Raw genomic sequence first — 13,549 nt, 5'->3', positions numbered from 1 at the left:
ATCACTTTTAACAGGACATCCTTTCAACACCTAAGAAGAAAACCACTTCTCATTCTTTTCAAGGTCTGAGTTCTAATCTTCAAGACACTTAATGAACAGCCTAGGGTAAGGATACCTAAAAGATCATCCAAAAACTCCAGGATGAGGACTGTAACTGACAGCTCCTGTCCAGTGGCAAAATAGAATTGTCCACCACAAGAGTAAAGTTTGTCTGAGCAGGAGAGAGAGCTTTCTTGGGGGCCAGCCCTGAACTCCTCCAGGAACTAAGCACAATCCCACCTTCCACTGCAAAGTATACTCCTAAGACCTTGTTTTCCTAGTACAAGCAGAGCACAATGTAACTATCACTGATATATTAAAAAAAATTCTCACACAATTTCCCCCTAGGGGGAGCAAGGGAGAAAGAATGAACCTCATGGGACAGATGTTGGGACTGGTTGCTCAATGTCACTTCTGGAAGATTCTTGGATACTATAATGGGGAGATTTTGGGGGCAAAGACTGTCTTTTTGTTCTGGATTTGCATAGCACAATGGAGTCTTGGTCCATAGTTAGGGCTCCTAAGTGCTACCTGCAATAAATAATAAAATAACAGTAACAAGAAGCAGAACTGGTCAAAACTCACGATTTCCATTTTGCGGAAAATTTAATTTTTTTTCTTGTTTCAACTGGTCTCCCAAGATAGGTGGCTGAAAAAATATTTCCTTCATAATATTAATTATTTGTACTTTTATATTATCATTTAAGAAAAAAAGAATTAGTTATGCAGTTGAAATTTCCTACATCCTGCAGATGCAGAATGGATCTGCTGGAGAGTGAGTAGGGGAGAAGGAGGCACACAGGAATCCTTGCCCGTTTCTTGGGTTTAAGGTATTTAACTGAAGAGCAGAGCTTCTCAGATTATTCTTCCTGAATAATATTTGTTGTGAAGCTAGTCTCTCTTTTATTTATTCATGAATCATTCATAAAACCATCCTGACGTTCTTCCTTTGTCTTCATTATTTGCAGAATAGTTTGCAGGAATGATTTACAGGTGATAGAATATTGTCTTTCTGTTCATGAAGGCCAGTCATCAAGCATGGCATGAGACTTGTCACTTAGAAATAAATAATAAAGAATACTATTTAGTTCTTTTGTATTATTATTAATTATGTATATAACAGTACCTCCTAAAGGTCGCAGTCAAGATGAGGGCTAGGCATTGTATAAATGCCCGGAATAGTTTATCATCTAAATAGACAAGTGGATGAAAGGAAAACATAAGCACAGTAAGGTCAAGTGATTTTCCCCAAGGTCATATAGCAGGTCAGTAGCAGAGAAGGGAATAGAATCCATGTTACTTGATTTCCAGTCATAGAGTCATAGAATATCAGGATTGGAAGAGGCCTCAGGAGATATCTAGTCCAACCCCCTGCTCAAAGCAGGACATATCCCCAGACAGATTTTCATTGTGCCGTCTACTGAGCAACACTACCTTTGATTTGCAGAGCTTGCTAATTTATAGTGATTTTAATCAACGGGCCTTGAAGTATTTTACAATGGAAGGTCAATGTCAACACTCCTGATTTGTAGATGGGGAAACTGAGTCATGCCACTCAGACTTAACTAAGCTCATACACTAGGTCAGCAGCAAAAGCAGGAGCAAAACCCAGGTCTCGTGGCTCATTGTCCAGTACCCCAGACATAAGAGATTTTTAATACTTAAGCCACTTACAAATATTTTTGGATGCACCCCAACAATTGAATGGTTGAATCTTTTAAACTAGAGTAGAAAAATGAAGAAACAGCTGATAATACAGTTTCTGGTATTTATTTTTCAGATCTATAATCACTTGTACTCAAATTTAGGAAACTTTTGGGATTCACGATCATCTTCACAAATACACAATGGTTGTCATGGTGCTCCCAAATAGGACCTCAAGAATAATGAAACAAGCCCAACACAATTACTACTTATTACAGATCAATACACATAAATATTCCTATTGGATGCCCGGGTAGCAGCACTATCTAAAAATGCTTTCTTTCACTTCCAGCTTGCTTTTCCCTTCTTTTCGGACGAGGACGTGATCCATGCGTTCGTCACCTCCAGGCTAGACCATCGTAGTTCCTGGTGTCTGAAGTTCAATGTGAGGCTGATGCCCAGGTTCCAGCTGGCACAGAATGCAGCAAACCCCCATCAAAGCTGTGCTCCTCTAGGATAAGGCAGATCAGTAAGCCCAGGACATAGGGTGTCAGAGCTGGGGTCCTCGGTTGAGGAGAACAAAACTCTAGAAGTAGTAAGGCGAAACTAGAGTCTGAGCATCTTCAGGAAATGCTGCAAAACCTTCAAAAAATCTTCCCCTCATTAGAATGACACCCATTCTACCCAATAAAGGCCAATCAGCCACAGTCAAGAAAGAAAGAGGAAATTAATACAATCTAAAAATCAAATCCCTCCTGCAAGCAGAGTTTTTACATTGAGACAGGAGAAGGGCCAGAGACTCCACGAAGCCCACTGGGAACATTGTCTATTGCTTTTTGTGTATTGATTTTGCATGGCAGATGCTCAGGGTACTACAGTGATGCATGGCAGAATAAAATCCTAACAGAGATAGAACTAAGCCAGCTCCAGTGAAGAGAAACATAAATAGATGAATGAATGAGAAATGAGGTGAATTAACCCCCCACCCCTCCAATACCTGGCAAAGGCAGAAGTCTGACTTGCCTCTGAGAGGTTTGGTATGGACGTTTGTTTCCCATCCCGCATCTCAATGGTGAAGATTTCTTTTCAAATGTAATGACCCATGAAATAAAAGGAAATTCAGAGCAATATTGTAAAAGCATCCAATGTAGGGCTTTTCCTTTAAGAGTTATTATAACCCAGGCCTTCTCTATGCACAAATGCTGACTGGCTTTAACTGGTACAAATCCCTCTAATGTGGCTGTAGTTACATCAGTATAAAGGTGATTTATGCTGGGATAGCTATTCTCATATGGGATAGAGAAAAGGCTACATCAGTATATATCTTTATACTGTTATAACTGCACGCACACTAGGGGTTGTACTGGTATTAGTAGTAAGAATAAGGGGCTCTCTTTAGACCAGAATAAAAGGTGGGTTTTTTAGTGTTTTAGTAAACACATTTTTTATCGTCATCCTGGGATCACCTAGATGGCCTAACCAGGCCTGGGGCAGTACAAACAGAGAGTCGAAGACTGCCCCAGACCGAATGAGTTTACAGTCTTAATCAATGCAATATAAAATGCTAGCGCAGATGGTAGACAGACTCAGCAGCTTGTGCTGAAGTCCGTGAGTGCTCAGCACTTTTTGAAAATCAGGCTGCTCACTTAAGAGCCTAAATATGGACTAAATCAGGGCTCCTAATTTTGAAAATCGTGGTCCTAAGCTGTACAGATAGAAATATGTAAACTGACCAGCTGCCTTCCCCGCCACACGCACGAAACCTTGTTGTGGAATTACAAGTTAATCCCTGTTAAGTGCTCCTGTGTGTTGTGGGAACTGAAGTCGTGACACTGAGTCACACATCCTTGGGTATCAAGGGTGGTCCGGTTGCTAACTCAACTTGTTGACTCTGCTCCAGTCACTAGCTCTATTTCCTGGACTTATCTTGCTTAGCAGATTTCCCATCCTCTCTCTCTCCTGCAACCCATAAACACTTGAAATCTCCTGTAAACCCAATCTAGGCTGGCAGCTTGCTGTGAATGCAGGCTGCAGCAGATAGCACGAGATAAGGAGTTGGAGGCACATTGTCTTTTTTCAGCCTGTCCTGAGAATTCACTTTTCAATCTGAAATTGTTTGCACAAGGAAAAGGAAACGTGTGTTGGGGGGATCTGGAGAGGGGAGGAGAAAAGAGGAAGAAGGTTGTTGCAGAGACCAAACTGGGACATCTGAAAAGAAGAATTAATGGAGACTGATGGAGGAAGTTTGATGAAGGTCCCACTGCAACAAGCCCTTGTAAACTATGTGCTTCTGTTATCCTGTTATGTCCCTACACAGTTGATCAGTTTGAAAGAGGAGGTGGTGTTTTCATAGCTAAACCCCAGTGTGAACATCTTTCTAAGAAATCAGGAGACAAATTCTGCCCTGAATTACACTCCATGAAACCCCACTGAAGTCAAGGAGGTGTAAGTCAAGGCAGGATCTCAGGCCTGATTTACACTAGAAATGTTTTACCAGTATGCTATGCCAGTCAGTGGTATGATTTTTTTACTGATATAGTTATATTGGTATAAGCCTTAGAGTGGAGGCAGTTATACCAGTATAAAGCTGATTTCACTTTCTAAACAAGAATAAGCTACCCTGGTGTATCTGGGAGTTAGGCGCCTAAATACATTTGAGGATCTATACCTTTTATACCAGTATAACTGTGTCCACACTGGGGATAGGAAGTGCTGGGAGGTTGTTGCCACTCTAACTATACTGGTAGAGCTAAAGCAGCAAAACTTTTTAATGGAGACAAACCCTAACCCTAAGGCCACAATTCTGCTCCTAATTGAAGTTAATGGCAAAGTTCCCATTGATTTCCACAGGAGCAGGATCACACCCAAAGCAAAGACATACAAGAACAACCCCCAGAATGCTTCTCTCTGGACCTTGCAAATTTTCTTTGATGAACCAAGATATTTTGGAGATATACAGACTACTATGGATTTGATAATGACCCAGGGCATGAGGCAACTGTGCTCTAAACAAACTGGAGATCTGTGGATGAAAAGTACTATGCATTTTTATCAATTAACCTCCTGATGCTATTGAAGTCAATAGAACTTCTGCTATTGACTCCGTTGTGAACAAGATCTAGTTTGTGCAATCAAGTTGATTTACAGAAATGCAATGTCTGGAGCATGTCCCTTGGTGGAAGTTGGATATCATGTAACATAATCAAAACTTTAAGGTCCAATCCTTCTTTCCATATACCCTCAAAACTCCAACTGGCTTTAATGGGAATGTACAGAAATGCCTGTATTTTGTACAGCGTCTTTCATGCAAGCTGCAAACAGTGCTTTTAGAGAGTGAATTAATAAAAAATAGCAGACTGGGAGAAATTTAGAGGCAGAAGCCGGGAAGAAAAGAGAGTCATTGGGGTGGAGAGCTATGGGAGGAGAAACAGCATGCATCTATGTGGGAACGAGGAGTTGAGCATGGGGAACACCTCTCTTATCATAATGTACAAGCAGCGCCTTGTTCTGGGAGGTGTTGCCTCATACATCAACATCAAAAGAACCTCTGGTTCTAGCTGACGAGATAGCGACAGGATGGACCTGTGGTTGGGCTGCTAACCAAGTGCTCCCCAGAGCTAAGTTTAATTCCCCTTCTTTAGGCACTTCACTAACTTTATAAATCTGTCCCTTGGTGGAACGGGGTTTATTATAAAAGAGGGGAATATACACAAAGAACATTGTATCCCTTTAAGGGCCAAACACAAATACCACAGGGCTGCCCTCAGCTGGAGTCCAAATAAAGACCAAGGGCCTAGTTATCCTCCTTTGTGTCATCATTTACATCTGTACAATGTCAGAGATTCAGAAAGGCGACGCAAGGACAAGGCAGCAAAGAATCGGAGCCAATGACGCTTTAGGCAAAATCCCCAAGAGTTCTTATGATGTCAAGAGGAACTAGTGATGTTCTGCACATGCTGAGCCCCCTCCCACCACCACCTCCACAACAATCAGGCTCCTTTAAGGTTAGAATTCCAAAAATGGAGGCACCTAAAATCACTAGTCATTTGGGAAACTGCAGGCCCTTGTTTTCTCATTCTGGAAGCTTTGGCTTGGAGAAATGGGTAGTCTGAGCGTGACTGGAGAGCGGTAAAATGAAGGGTTCCGTTGCCAGAGCATCACAACCAGCTGGCCAGGTGAGGCTCTGGAAAGCCCTCTATTCTGCAGTCCCCATGGTGGAGTGGTTTCAGCCTGCCCCCCTCTCCACAGCCCCATTTCCTGCCTCTCGCCGCCCCACTTTGATTTGAAGGACTCAGCCACCCATGACCACCCAGGGAAATAGATGCCAAACAAGCACCCGTGCTCATTCGCTCTCCCCTCAGGCGGAGGGAAGAAGGCCAAAGATAAGATCACTTAATTTAAGCCAAGGTCCATTTTTCACTGCTGTCCTTTCTGATCAACTCTCACTCTGCTGATTCCACTGGAGTAAAGGGGAAAATGGCGATTGACTTTGAGGAGGGCAGTGTAGGATAAAAGATTAAGCTTCCCCATCATTACCATGGCCTCCCCTTCCTCACTCCAGAAACAATTAGTTAACCTATGATATATGGTTTTGAAGAAGCTTTGGATAGTCACTCATTGCTGTCTGATCTAACCTAATCTTGGAACTGCTCTGGCCCACGAGGAAAACATGATTCCCTTTTAAGATGTAAGATATCAACAGGAATCCACGTGGCTTTGCCAGAAGGCAGAGTTTTGTGACACAATGGGTTAAATTCACCCCTCATTCACACCAGAGGGTGCAGGGACTGTAGTAGATTTAATCAGGTGTATTTCCATAAAATTCATCTAGTGATCACCCAGTGGAAAGGAAAGCTGCCCCCAAGCCCACAGATGAACTCCAGAAGGAATGGAAATACTGACTGCCAGTAATAGGGTGACCAGATGTCCCTTTTTTATAGGGACAGTCCCGTTTTTTGGGACTTTTTCTTATATATTTCTTTTCTATTACCCCACACTCCCTATCCTGTTTTTTCACAGTTGCTATCTGGTCACCCTAGCCAGGAAATACTGACTGCGAGGGCAAATTCCCTCTCCTCCCCTTGCTGGTGCAGGGAGAGGGGATTTGCTCAATAAGTGATATGCGGTGATTTTGATTCCTTCTGCTTTACATTTGCATTATCTGCAGCATAAGTGCAGGGGAGCTGCATAGCAGCCCATTGAAATCTGTCTTTTGATTAGTGCTGGCAACATTTTTCCAGCAAATAATAAATTTGAGGAAAAATGCATTTTGGGAGGCACCAAAACTATTTGTGAATTTGGGTTGAATTCAGTGAATCGTTTCAGCTCCCCTGGAAAAGTTGATATTGCTTTTGATCATTCCAAAAGAGAAGAATTTGGCTTTTTATTTTGAAATGCCATTTTGTTTTGAAATGTAGCTATACTTATTAAAACAAACAAACAACAACAACAAAAAAACCTCCAAAAGGTGAGAAACACCAAGAATCAAACTGAACAAAAAACAAAACAAAACAAAACCCAAACAAACCTGAAAACAATTAGTTACATTTCATTTTTGTTTTATTTTGTTGCAGATGTTTTTCTATTCAAAATGAATTTTGCCCAGTTTTTCATTTTAGGGAGGAAAAATTGAAAATAAAAATTAGTTTGGGTTTGTTTTCTTAATTTCAGGTGGTCTTCCACCTGAACTATCCCCCCCTTCCGAGTTTTGCATTTCAGTGAGAAAAAAACAAAAAAATCTGTTTCTGTTTGAAAAGAAATACATTTTTGTGGCTTTTGGGGTTCAGCCCTTGATCCAAAATATCAATTATTCATCTCTTTTTGCAGCTGCAAGATGAACTACGGAGAGTCTGTGCACGTGTGCACCAGAGAGAAAGAGAAACCGGGTGATAAACTGCAGTCAAGCAATTGCCACATATTTCTCCATCACCAAGAAATCCAAAATGTTGCATGTAGGAATAAGGTTACCTGTTGCTATTTGGCTGCCTAATTTTAAAAAGGCTGAACACGAGTGGCTTAAGCAGCTGGTGTAATATTCATTGTAGCAAATAGATTTCCTATGGACTGTTGAGTTTAGCCCTGATTATCCTCTTTATTCATTCTTCTTGTAATGGCCATGGCCCTGAAAATCACTTAAATTGCATTGTGGCCTTTACTGGCTGAATCTGGGTAATGGTATTCTGCCTTGTATCCAAATCCTAGCGAAAACAGAACAGAAAGAGTCATGGATCATTTTAATGTACGTAGCTCCGGCTGACAAGGAAACACGGGTCATGGAGCTGAGCCTAGGCACAAGCAAGAAAAGCTAGTCTTATGGCTAAGGGACTAGCTTAGAACTCAGAAAAGGTCAGGTCAGTTGTTAGCTCTGCTGAGAGCTTCCCATATGACCCTGTGCAAGTTACTTAAACTTTCTGTACCTGAGTGCCCTCTTTTTGGAGTGGGGATGTTAATCCTTCTTTTATCTGCCTTCTCTATTGGGATTGTAAGAACTTTTGGACAGGGACTGTTCCTTACTATGTGGCCACACAACACCTGGCACAATGTGGGCCCTGATCTTGCATGGGCCCTTTGGGTGCTATTGTAACACACTCAATTAAATATTAGAGGCAACACAGTAATCTCTTGTTTCCAGTGACCTAATTTTCCTGGATTTGCCTTTATTATGACAATCTCAAAACAACAGAACATTTCTCCCAGCACTGGAAAGGCGTATCTTTTCCAACTGTCTATTCCTGAAGGGCTCCATACACACAGAATGAGATTTCCCATGAAGAAAACAGAAGGAGAAAAATCCTCCTTCGGTCACCAAAAAGAAAACAACCTCAGCAGCTGGAGGAATCGCAGCCTTCATATGGCTACCTGGTGATGGCATCTAGCAGTTAGAGGAAAGGAATTTGGAATCAGGAGACTGGAGGGCTATTCCTGGCTCTGACACTAACCAGCTATGTGGCCCCATGCCTCAGTTTCCCCCCCTGAAAAGCAGGTTGATGATGCCTCACTGTTTGCAAAGCTCTTTGAGATCCTCAGCTGAAAGGCTTCAGGTGACTAAAGTTCTTCAGCGGCTAGAGAGAAGACAGGAATTCGGACATGTTTTCCACTCCCAGCCCCCGCAAGCCTTTTCATAAAAAGGAACTTCATTGGGGCTATTTTCAATGCTTGGGTTTTGTTTGCTACTGTAATAATTAGCCAGCTGCCAGATGGTGAAGCAATACAAGAGGGTTGCTTTTCATATCTCTGCTTAAGAAAAGGACGCAACAGAAGACAAAAATAAACAGAAGCAGAAGGTTAGTAAGCCAGCACGGGGCAGAGAGAGGAGTACCCCACCATCTGAAAGGATCAAAGAGCACCGCTGGTGGAACAGGAGAATTACCAGATCTGCTCACAGCAATGTCCCATCTAGACCTGTAACCTGTATGTGACAGCGGCCTGGGCTCATGCTTCAGAGGAAGATTCAAGAAACTAACATGGAGAATTATGTCCATGGGAGAAATTTCCCCCTTACCCCTGGCTGTTACTGGATCAATTCTCTGTCCTACTGAAAGCAGGAGTGTTACTATTGACTTCAGTGGGATAAAGATTTGGCCCAATGACTAGATATTTCAGGGATTTGGCAATATGCACCCTTTCATTCGGCAGGGACTGGAAGCTGTTGATGGCTCTTCAGTGCCATAGATGATATGGTTTTGCAGGTTTTAGTCACAGATTTATAGATATAAAGGCCAGAAGGGACCAGTGCGGTTATCTAGTCCAACCTCCTGCATAACACAGGCCATAAGACTTCCCTGGATTAATTCCTGTTTGAAGTAGAGCAGAACTTAAGGGACTGGAGCCTTCATCCATTTGAACACCTTAGACCAGTCACCCATGCTACCAGCGATAATCCTGTTCCTAGTAGATGTTTCACCAAAAATACCATTTCATTGGCATAATGGTTGCTCTTGCTGGCAGTCACAGGCCAAGGATTGACCCCACCGGGAGACTGAGCTATTGTGAGACTGGCTGTTAACATGAGACTGTTAGAATAACGTGAGTCACTTTATGCTGTTGTTGGCCATGCTATATCTGATCCGTAATTAAAGAAAGGACCATGATGTCACTCGGGATGGAGTAGTCCATTCATCAGCATGAAGGTCACACCATCAGATTTTAAAACAATACAACCTTCCTCCCTCCTACCCTGTTTTAATGTAGGTTGGTGGTGGTGGTGGGAGGGGGGATTAACTTCTTGGTTCTTATTTTGAACCATTTTTGCCAGTGGAAAATGGCTGATTAACCTCAAAAAATGGACTGATGCAGTGACTGCTTTGCTTCTAATGGGTGGAACTGTGTTCATTCTCCCTCAAAAGCCATGCATACAGATGAAGATGATACAATGTTGCCCTGAATGGAATCAAAGATGATGACTTATCTACTTCTTTACTAACATGGCCTGCTTTGTGCTGGGTGTTTTCCAAATATTGAAGAAAGATGGATCCTGCTCTGCAGAGCACCAGGTCTAAAACATCTGCTCATTGAGGGTGAGATTTGTCCCTGTCAGAGTGTGAGCAGAAAGCCAATGCACCACTTAAACGATGCATTAAGATTTGTGCTGCCTCCCCAAGAGTGAATTTTTAATTATTGTTATTTATTATTATTATTATATTATTATTATTATTATTAACATTTATGTTAAGTAGCACCTAGAGGACTCAACCAGTTGTGCTGGGTGCTATGAGAGTATTATTAAATGAGAAAGCAAATTTTACCCCAAATGTATTATTATTGGCTAATTCACAAAGAATCAACTGGGCTATTATTGCACAGCCCTATAGCAATTCATCTTCCTTCTTGGTGCCTTGAACTCCCTCTGCAGAATACAGATGGTTCCCACTGTGGTCCAATAGAGCTGCCTGCTCTCTGTTTCAAAATTTGGGGGGGGAAAACCCAAAAAAACCCCAACCAACCTCTCCCAGTTTTTTGACCAACTCTACAACCACTTGAATTGTTTTGAATTTCCAATTTCCAAATATTATTAGGGACAAAACATTTCACAAAAGTCTTTGCAAATTTCCCCTCCCTCTTCTTTGCAATCAGCTGTCATCCCCAAAGTCTTGGGAATTGGTCCTGAAGATCTTGTCAGCTCTTGGAAGGTCTTCAGCCTGACTATTGGAAATACAATGAGTTAGTCACACTTTAACGTTACTCACATTTTTCTCCACACCCACAGACAGCCAGGCAAGTCCACTGAACTCAATAGTACATGGATGGGATCCAAATCTGGGCAAGTGTCTTCATTAAAAAAACAAATCCTGATATTAATTACTTTTTATGAAGAATCCTCCTTTTAGCCTTTCTCCTCATTTTGCTGCACGCAGACAGATTCCTGCTTGTCCCAGCATCCTAGGCCGCAGGCTACTCTCTGGTAGACGTGTCTCAAAACTGCCAAGGAAAGATGTGAATCATGTTTTTCCATTTGACCTAGTGTCAGGCAACATGTCTCTGCAGGATGTGCCAGGTCCGGGGCACACGTGGCTTGACCACTTGGGAGTGGAGAGAGTCAAATTTGTCATGCCAGAGCGGTCCCTGCTGGCTGGAAAGAGAACAGCACTGCCCAGAGAAACCAGGAGACAAAAATCATTTTAATAGGAAGAAGCCAGTCAAGATGCTGTGAGTTTCCACTACTTGGAACTCACAGCTTCTTTTCCATATCTAATCTGTCTATCTAACTATATACACCTTCCCCTCATGCTCCTGGGGTACTAAATGCCATGTCGGGTTGTGATCGGTAGAGCTGGTGAGCTAAGTTGGCTGGCAGGGAGAAAACTCTTGCGTTTCTGCTCTGCTTCCTCGTTAAATGGCTGAAGAGGAATGAGTTTATACAGGCACAAGAAGAGGTGGTGGAAGGCATCAAGTGGAATATCTGTCTTTATTTAACTTGGAAAGCAACACTGGTAAAGCCTTTCTGTTGCCGACTGAGGTCATTCCTGAAGGCCTGCCGAAGGGCCGTCATGCTTTTGGCTCCCCAGCAGCTGGAATGCACCACCTGAGACGCCTCATGTTTGAGCCTCTCCATACACCCCCGTTAAAGGTTGCTTTTATTTAGGCCGTCCGTTCCCAGTCTCACCGGGAGACCTGCTCTCAAGCCAGCGCATGTCACCAGATGAGAGCCCTGGCTCTGCCCAGATGATTGATTCATCCTGGCCTTAGCCTCTCAATTAAAAATAACCTACAGCAGCGGCGTCTGGGAGGCAAAAGTGACCTCTTGCGGCAACATGTTCCCTGGCCAGGCTCCCAATCAAGCCTCTCACTCTGGCCAGGAGAAACTAGCAGGGAGCATGTACGTGGTGGGAGGTAGCATGGTCTGGCGGTTTGAGAGGGGGAACAGGCGTCAGGAGACCTGGGTTTTAGTCCCACTTTTGTTGTCATTTTGAAGCAAGGGTTGGGTTTGAAGTAAGGACCTGATTTTTCAGAGGAGCAGAGCACTGGCTCCTCCTCTTGAACTACAGACGCTTAGGCCCGAAACCTCCCTCTGCCATAGTTTGCCCTTCCATACAACTTTGCTCAGCTTTCTAAAATTCTTTGAGCTGCTCAGCAGGATGCTAGTACCAAGTATTATTACAGCCGCATGGACACAGAAGCTCTCAGAGCACTGTCCTGTGCTCATGAGCTGGGCCAAACATAGCCTTCTAAATCACAACATCCCAGCAGCAGCTGCCCTCTCCCATAACGGCACCATGAGCACAAGGACGAGCAGATTTGAACAACTGGCACTCATCCACTCAGAGTGATCCAAGCACAAGCAAATATGAGAGTTGGGAATTTTGGGCTTTTTAAAGCAATTATGCAAACTTACGTAAAAAGCTAAGAGACAGAGTCCTAGCAAGTGGCTAGTGCAGCCCTGAGCATTGCAAAATGTGGGACTCTTGTTTTCATAAGGCCAGTCAGTGATTTGTGGGGTCAGCTTGATGCAGGCTGGGAAAAAAATGTAAGGGTTGTCTACACACAGAGTTACACCTGTTTAACTGATGATGGTGTGATTTTACCCCAATGTGGTTAAACTGGTGCAACAGGCAGGGTGGCCCCTTGTATTTCACTTTAAACCAGGCTTTTTTAATTTTAGCTTACCTTGATCCGAACAGATTTAAGTGTAACCCTTCTGCCCCTCTGAGTTGGCAGCAACAAGGGCCGGGTTCAGTATCCAGGGGTTCCGTTTCAGTAACACAATGCATAACCGGCTCGAGCCCCCACCCAGTGACCTGGAACACTCACATACCACACCCCCCTGGGCGCCTCTAGGAGGCAATACTTCCCCTCTCACAAGCACGGAGTCTGAGTGTTTCAAAATCTTTTTAATAAAGGAAGGAATTAATGCGGCATCCCATTGGAGAAACACCACAAACAGGGTTATAACACAAACCATAAACAAAAACCCACCTTTAAGTACGTTTGGCACTGTCCTTTTTCCCCTTAGGGTTTTAAGTCCAATCACCCCAAAGTCCAACAACCCAAAAGTCTCTGGTCAATGCCACCCCAGAGTCCGAGAGTTTATCTGTAGAGGTCCCTCCCCCCAGCCTGGATAGAAAGGGGCACCTGATGTGGTCCGGGGCCAACTGCCCTGCCTCTCCGTGGGTTCTGCTTCCGCCTTCTCCACGAACTGCTCCACTTTACCAGCCGCTCCACGCTGCTCCTCCAGCCGTCCTCAGAAACTGCTCCGCTCCACCAGCTGCTCTGCTCCATGAGCTGCTCCAGTTCTCTCTGCAAACTGCTCGGCTCCGCTCGCTCTGTGGGCCGCTCCACCCGTCCCACAGCTACTCCGCTCTGTCAGCCGCTCTGCTGCCACCAGCTGTCCCGTGATCCGCTCCAGCCGTCCCCACAAACTGCTCCACTC

Source organism: Gopherus flavomarginatus, chromosome 13 (assembly GCF_025201925.1).
Source record: "Gopherus flavomarginatus isolate rGopFla2 chromosome 13, rGopFla2.mat.asm, whole genome shotgun sequence".
Lineage (NCBI taxonomy): Eukaryota > Metazoa > Chordata > Testudines > Testudinidae > Gopherus > Gopherus flavomarginatus.
This window is presented reverse-complemented; position numbering follows the sequence as displayed.